This window comes from Condylura cristata, unplaced genomic scaffold (assembly GCF_000260355.1).
Source record: "Condylura cristata isolate star-nosed mole 26May11 unplaced genomic scaffold, ConCri1.0 scaffold00014, whole genome shotgun sequence".
Classification (NCBI taxonomy): domain Eukaryota; kingdom Metazoa; phylum Chordata; class Mammalia; order Eulipotyphla; family Talpidae; genus Condylura; species Condylura cristata.
In genome coordinates this window covers 16,048,270-16,055,250 of record NW_004567115.1, presented here as the reverse complement: position 1 = coordinate 16,055,250, position 6,981 = coordinate 16,048,270, and the positions used below count along the sequence as shown (strand labels likewise).

Genomic DNA, 6,981 nt, shown 5'->3' with positions numbered 1-6,981 from the left:
AGCCTCAACAGTTTAGATTCACAAACTCTTGAGTTAATCTCCACCTGCCCTCTCTAGCTACACACATGCCCCCCACGCCCCCCCCCCCACACAGTGTGTTTATAGGAGACATATAGTTGAATTTCCACAAAAAGCAACTCAACATGAAATCCAACAACCCATGTAGACAGGAGCCTCAACAGTTTACATATTTTTTGGTAGCATTTAAATTGGAAAGAAGCTACCTGTTAATTTTTCTAAATTGGACACACGCACTTTAAAAGTTCATAGACCCCTGGTGACTACTGAGTAGTTTAATAACAGAAGTTCTACTAAGGACAGGGCAGAAAGCAGTTAATCCCATTGCTACACAAAGTCGTCTCAAAGTTACAAAAGTAAGGGGGAGAGGTGGAATCTGATGCGATTTTTGACAGAAGTCGAGAGCTTAAGTTGATCTCTCTTTCTGATAGATGCTACTTTGATGGGACTAATTTTATAAACTCTTAATAGATTCCAGCATGCCGTGTCACTAACAATTTGAAGAATCTGAACAGTGGCACCTCTGTGCCCACCTTTGATTTTTGGTTACCCCACTACTCAACTGGGACATTGCCTTTGAAGTGAGTGGCCAGTGGCTCAAGGGTCAAAAGAGAAAAGAAGCTCTGAAGCATACTGTTTTCGCCCCTGGTATTGAGCGGCTGTGCTGCGGGCCGGGCAGGTGCCCTGGCCTTGGGATCCTTTCCAGGTAGGACCCATAAGACCCTCCAAACTCGGAGGTACAGCAGAGAACAAAGCAAGCCAAGAGGCAAGGAAGGTCATCCCACTGCCCAGACTGGGAGGGAGCCAGCCACCGAGCTCCACTTCCTGGCCGGTTGGATCTGGACATTCTTTGGGGACTGATCAAGGTGGCCACACGGGTGCCCGTTGACCCTCTGAGGCTATTCTCTCTGCCCTGGAGTACGGTGGGTCTCTGTGGGAGCTGAGCCCCGCCTCCAGAGAGGTGAGGTCGGGTGGGGAGGCGGGGATCGCTGTGGGGGCGGGGAATCCATAGCCCAGCTGCTGGCCAAAGGCCCCCAACCCGAAGAGCGAGGCTTCCTGTACGGGGTGCACCTGGGGAAAGGCACACAACGCTGGGAATGGGCTGCGAAGGGAGGCGGAGCTTAAGGAGGGGCCTCCCACAAGCTCTGCGGGCCAAACCGTGCCAGGGACGCCTCCTGGGGCCTCACAGCAACTTCTTTCTGGAAGCCCCGACATTTGTCGGGGGCTCGCGCGAGCCCGCGCGTATTTTCACTCGGGTAAGCGCGCCCATGAGCCCTCCGTCTATTTTTCATATTGCTTTCATCTCACACTCTAAAATAGGTCACGGGGTGGAAGTTACACCAGGTACAGCCCTTGGCTCTCAAGCAAAAACAGCTAGTTCTCCCTGGCTTCTGTAAAGCTTGCAACTATTCGGTTCGGTGGAGCTTCCCGCCCCCATACCGCGCAGAAAGCCGCCGGCGGCCGTGGCGCTGACAATGGTCTGCAGAGCTGAGCAGCAAGAAGCCTCCTTCCCACCCTAGACCTGCTGGCTCTGCGCCTGCCCTTGCCCTTCCTCCGAGGATTGGGAGGAAGGGTTGCGACCCGTCGTCCTGTTAGCGCCCCGAAGCCCATGCCCGGAGTCTGACCGCCTGGGGTGAGTTCGTGTTCTTCCTCTGTCATTCCAGTGGCCGCCGGTGACCTGTTTACCTTGAAAACTTAGACGTGATCAAAACAAGCGAGCGGCCTTGCAGTAAGTGATTGCAGGTTGTGCTTCAGATGTTAACACCAGATAAATAAAAACTCGGAGCTATAGGGAACATGTTTTGCGTCTTAAAGGTGAAATGGATTAGCACTGGATCACACGTGCATCTTTCCTTTCAGAAAACATCACTAGGGGACTGATTTTTAACTAGCAGGAGCGGTAAGCTCAGGTAACTTGAAGCTAGAAAGTTTGTCAGAATATATTATTTAGCTGATCTTGAAGAATTTATTGAAATAACCAAGCTGATGATAAATGTAGAGATTAAGAATGAATGCCATTATCGGATGGTTAGATTAAGTGGTATATTATTTACTGTAGCTGTCCCTTTTGGTATTACCTGGCTCTTCGTGAATAAATGTTATAGGCGTACAACGTTTTATGTAGAAGAAAGCCTGTAAAGATCTAAGCACAAAGGCTTATACTGGTTGGTATGCGTATACTGATATGTATACTGAGCTTTTCCTATGAGCAAAGAGTAATCTTAACCTCTGACAGTATTACAGGTAATGGTTGTCATTTAACTCCTTTTTTACTCTTCATGTGCTCATTAGCATTCTTGCTGGATAAACAAGGTTAATTTGTTTTGAAGTCTTGGACTAGGAGAACTGTCCACTTTTCTGTCCTTGCTGCCTGGTAGGAATTTTAGTATGAGGGACTCTCCAGTGTTGGTGAGAGATGTGTTAGAATTGCCGAGACAGAGGATTATTTGAGATGAAAGTGACTGATGGCCACTGATTGCACATAACTTCTTTAGAGGCGAGCTTGCCAAGTTCAAAAGCATCGCCTTGCTGAGGAAACTGCTCCAGAGAACTGGTGCTTCATTAATGTATTTGGTCAGATTTGAGAAAGGAGCTCCCTATAGACTCGTCTCTTAATTCAAAAGAAATCCTATTTCTAGAAAGGTTCAATTACTCATAATGATGTTCTTTGGAAAAAAAAAATTCCTTTGTGTCTGTGTGTCTTTGGAAAAAAAAAAAAAACTATCCTTTGTGTCGCTAAAGCACCAAGGTGTTCAAAGGTTTTCATAAGATTTTACTTACCAGAGGGATGTGAGGTTGAAAATACTATGTCTGCATGGTTAACTCTGCCTTAAAATGGAGGTAGACATGGGACTTTCCCAATAAATCTCAAGTCTTCTGTTTATGTGTATGTTCTAAAGCCAAATCTTAATGGGGTCTAAGAGGCCCTTCATCCGGTATGAATGCTTATAATATTTCTAGTAGGTGGGTATGTGAATTTAAATGAATTTCACTTGTAAAGAATGTGCCTTTAGAGAACTTGTTTTTTGAAACATATTTCCTCTACTGTGCCTTTAAAAAGGACTCAAAGGTCAGACAAACTGGGTGATACAAAGGATTTCAATGCTGAGAAAAAAACACAACTAAATCTTTGTGTTTGCTGCTGGTTGATATTGCAATTTGTATTTTTACATAGAAATTGAATCAGGCTCTCTCTGTAATTTAGTTCTTGGTGTAATGCGTTGTTGCGACAAAGCTGTCAGCTCTGGACTGTGCAATCTGAGAGATAAATTAGGAAGTGTCTTGAAAGGAGTGGAAGGAAAGTATTAAGATACTGGGGATTTATTTAAGGACAGATGGAAGAACTGAACATGGAGCCTGGTGCTGGCATGTACTGATCTCTGGCAGAGGTGCCAATATAATGATGCTAAACGGACAGTTGAATGTCCTTCAGCTTTTGTGACTCTCTTCTTTGTAGGTCCATTACAAAGATCCTTTAGGTAAGAGGATTTCAAAAAGAATTAGCATCCTTCACCTTGGTTACCTATTTTCCACCCAAAGAAACTTCTAACCACTTAGAAAAGGAATTTAGAGCTTGAAGTGTTATCACCTAGAGTGAATCCCAGCTCTAATCCACTTCCTGCCTGTGAGAAGCAAATGGAATAATTGGTGTAAAATGCCAAGAGAGAAACCCATTGGCACATTGTCAGCAGAAGTATGTTGAAATGATGTAGAAATATGGTGACTTAAGTACCACTCGAGGGCTGCAGACAGGTGGCTGTGTAATTGACAGCAGCATTGAATATTTGGATAAATGAGCTCTCTCTCCATTCTGGTATACTTAATATACTTACAGTATAGGAGATAGCATACACCAGGCTTTTAGAAGTTCATGTCCTTTGGGAGTTAGAGGCTCAGGCTCTCTAAAATTCATCCCCTCTAGTTGGCACCTTTGGATTATTAAATTAAAGAAGATACCTGTGATGGCTTTGGGACATAACAATGAGCTTAGTAGAGAGGAAGGAGGAGATGACCATTTGAAATTCTAAAGCAGAGTTTAAACATGTAAACATGTTTAAAGCAGAGTTTAAACATGAGCTAGTTTCTGTTCATGCCACTAAAAATATGACCCTTAAAAGGAGAATAATTCCTAGATATTTCATGGATGGTTACATTCAAAAAATGGATTATTTAAACTTTGAAGATGAAGCAGCAACATTCATTAGTGTTTCAACCCTTCAGCAGTCCTGAGATACCTAAGGCACCAGGCTAAGCTTCCAGGATACAATCGCAAGAAAAACAGACCTGACCCTCATGCAATGAAGACCTGTTGGTAGTAAATAGGTAAATCGATAATTGTAATTGTGTTAGTGCTATGTGGGAAAAGGGAGATAAGGAATGCTTGTTTAAAGCGGTAGTGGAAGTGGAAAGGTGCTTGGGAAGGAAGAACATCTGATACCCAGGAAACAGCTCCTAGAGAGCATCTGCCCTGTCCCTAGGGAGGGAAGACAGTGGAGAGAACAGGTACCTTTGAAGAAGGGAACTATGTGTGTGAGAGGCTAGAGCAGAAATTATGGGACAATAGCCTGGGCTGGGAGACAGACTTCCTCTAATGTCAGGAATTACATTGTCAGTAGAGCTTAATTAAGCTTAATGAATTGGTGCAAACATCTTACCTGAAGCTTTTTTTCAGACTACTGTGTTGAATTATAAAAGTGACATAACATTTTAGTTTTTAGGAATTAAACATTTTTGTTTTTAGGAATTAAACCAACATTTACTATAAATGTCTAGTTTTTTAGCAGTCTGCATTATTGTCTGACTTTAAAACCATTTTTTTAGCTAACAGACTTCTGTTTACAGATTTTTGTTACAAATACATTTTGTATATTTCCCCATCCATCCTTCCTTCCTATCTCTCTCATCTGTCAATCATCCATGCATATATATATATGTATAGATAGATAGATCTATGTATATCTATATATATACACATACATGTGAGATAATAGGATATACACAAATATGAAGGTTTATACAGTTTGAATGTAAGTTTATAATAAAGAGGGTGGATTCACCTTCTTTTCTGGTGTGAAGAGTTTTAGAATCGATAATTGAGAACCCTTGCCAGGACTCTCACAACCCACAGGGCAGTGGCTGGAGGCAGCGTTCATCTTGGTGACTGTACTCTGGTAGCATCCAGGCAAGGCCCTGGGGTATTTCGCATGTGGCCTAAGGTCCTCTTCACCAGTGCATGGCTTCATTGTCTTTGTTATTCTCTGTTCCAGTCTTTCTCCCCTTCTTTTCCTTTCCTTTGTCCCATCTTTTTCTTTAATGTTTTCCCCTCTCTCCTTCCATGAGTTCCCATGATTATTTTCTCATCTGATAGTGCTTTTGTTTTGTTTGGTTTTTTGGTTTTTTTTTGTCTCATCTTACTTAGGGCCTAAGACTTTCTGGGTAACCTTTTGTGACTTTGCTTTAACACAGAGATGCCTATTTCTAGTAGGAACAACCTTTTCCCCTTTTGTGGGTCGCCCCAGGCATTCCCTGTTGTCTAGTTGCCTGAATGCACGCATCTCTCCCTTCTTTTTCTTCTATCAGTGAAGTTGCAGATAACAGAAATTCTCCAGACTACAGCAATGATGGCAGTGACCCTGAGGTGCCAGGTCAGTCTTGCTGTATCAGCGTTGTCCCTCCAGCTCAGTCTGGATCGAGAAGTAACTACAAAGTGCCATTTTACCCAGGAAGCCAGTGACTAAACATGGCTACCAAAATAAACAAATAAATAATAAACTCTAGCAAATGTCTTCCTTGTGTATCTTCCACCTCACTTCCCATCCAGCTTATCTCACTGGCCCAGACCTAATCTGAGCCTGGAATCTTAGCAACAAGGGTCTCTGAGAAATGGAGCTTATCGCTTTCAGTCAGACAGAGAAGAAGGCATACTTTAGGGAGCTTGGAATGAATGCAGACTGACACTCCATCATGTTTAACACATCTAAAATGTATTTCATCAGAGATTTAGCTGGAATATTTCATTCAAAGCAGGTAGATGATATATTGCGAGACTCAAAAAAAGATCTAGTTGCTAACCAATTTCCATTTCAAACAGATGGATATTACAGTCACTACGGTTGAAACTGCTTGAAAAAGCATCAAGCAAATAAATAACTAAAAATTACCAAACACCTGCCTCTGCATGTGGTACTATTTGAATGTGAAGTACTATTCCTTTGTTTCAGCTTAGTCAAAGTAAAATATTAGGAAAATGGTTTTGACAAAGGCCCTTCCACAAAAGTCCCAGATAATCTACCACTAACTGCATTAGAAAAACAGTAGTGTCCTATTGAAGCTGTAACAGCCCCTGGCAAGTTGGTTCCCTCCCTAGTTGAATTATTTGTGTATCTGTGTTTCTACTGAATCTTTCTTTGTTCTGTGCTTTTCATGCTAGTTTTTTTTTTTTTTAGGATTTCAAAAAAAAGGCCCTGTTAATTGGAGATTAAAATAAGAGCTTGAATTCATTCTAATCACTTATACCCTGTTGCTTGTCAGATTCCTTTTAAAGTAGATATGATTACATCACTACTCTTGCAAAGTAACAAATTATTAGTGTATTTGCACTCAGAAATTACATTAGCACATCTAGAAATTAGTCTTGATTAGAGAATCAAATAGGTTTTTCTTTGCCTCTGATATTTGAAGCTAGAAAATAACAGAAGAGTCGCTGGAGCAAATGCAATTATTCAGTGAATCTGTCAGTCTATTACAGTCTATATATAATTTTTAAATCTCTTTCTTGTTCCCAAAAGTAAGACGCTCCATTCAGATGCCTTCTCAGGTAGGTGCATTAAATATAGAAATACAAATGCTACGTGGGGTAAGTCACACTATATTATGAAGATGTTCTTTGATTCCAGTTAGGCTACTCCATGTCAAGCCACCAGATATCAAGATAAAAAACAGCACATTGGCTCTCTAAATGCA

General features: G+C 41.9%; 1 protein-coding gene across 3 annotated transcripts in view; it reads left to right on the top strand.

The window, feature by feature from the left end:
* The first annotated feature begins 1,197 nt into the window (after positions 1-1,197).
* KIAA1456 (KIAA1456 ortholog) overlaps positions 1,198-6,981 on the top strand; it is a 39,483-nt gene continuing 33,699 nt past the window's right edge. The window contains exon 1 of one of the 3 annotated variants that reach the window (XM_004682457.2): positions 1,198-1,651. The gene's annotated coding sequence lies outside the window, so the exon portion shown is untranslated. Of the gene's footprint in view, positions 1,652-1,694; positions 1,748-6,981 lie in introns of those variants that run through there. The other 2 variants (XM_012724743.1, XM_012724744.1) reach the window with 2 other exon arrangements.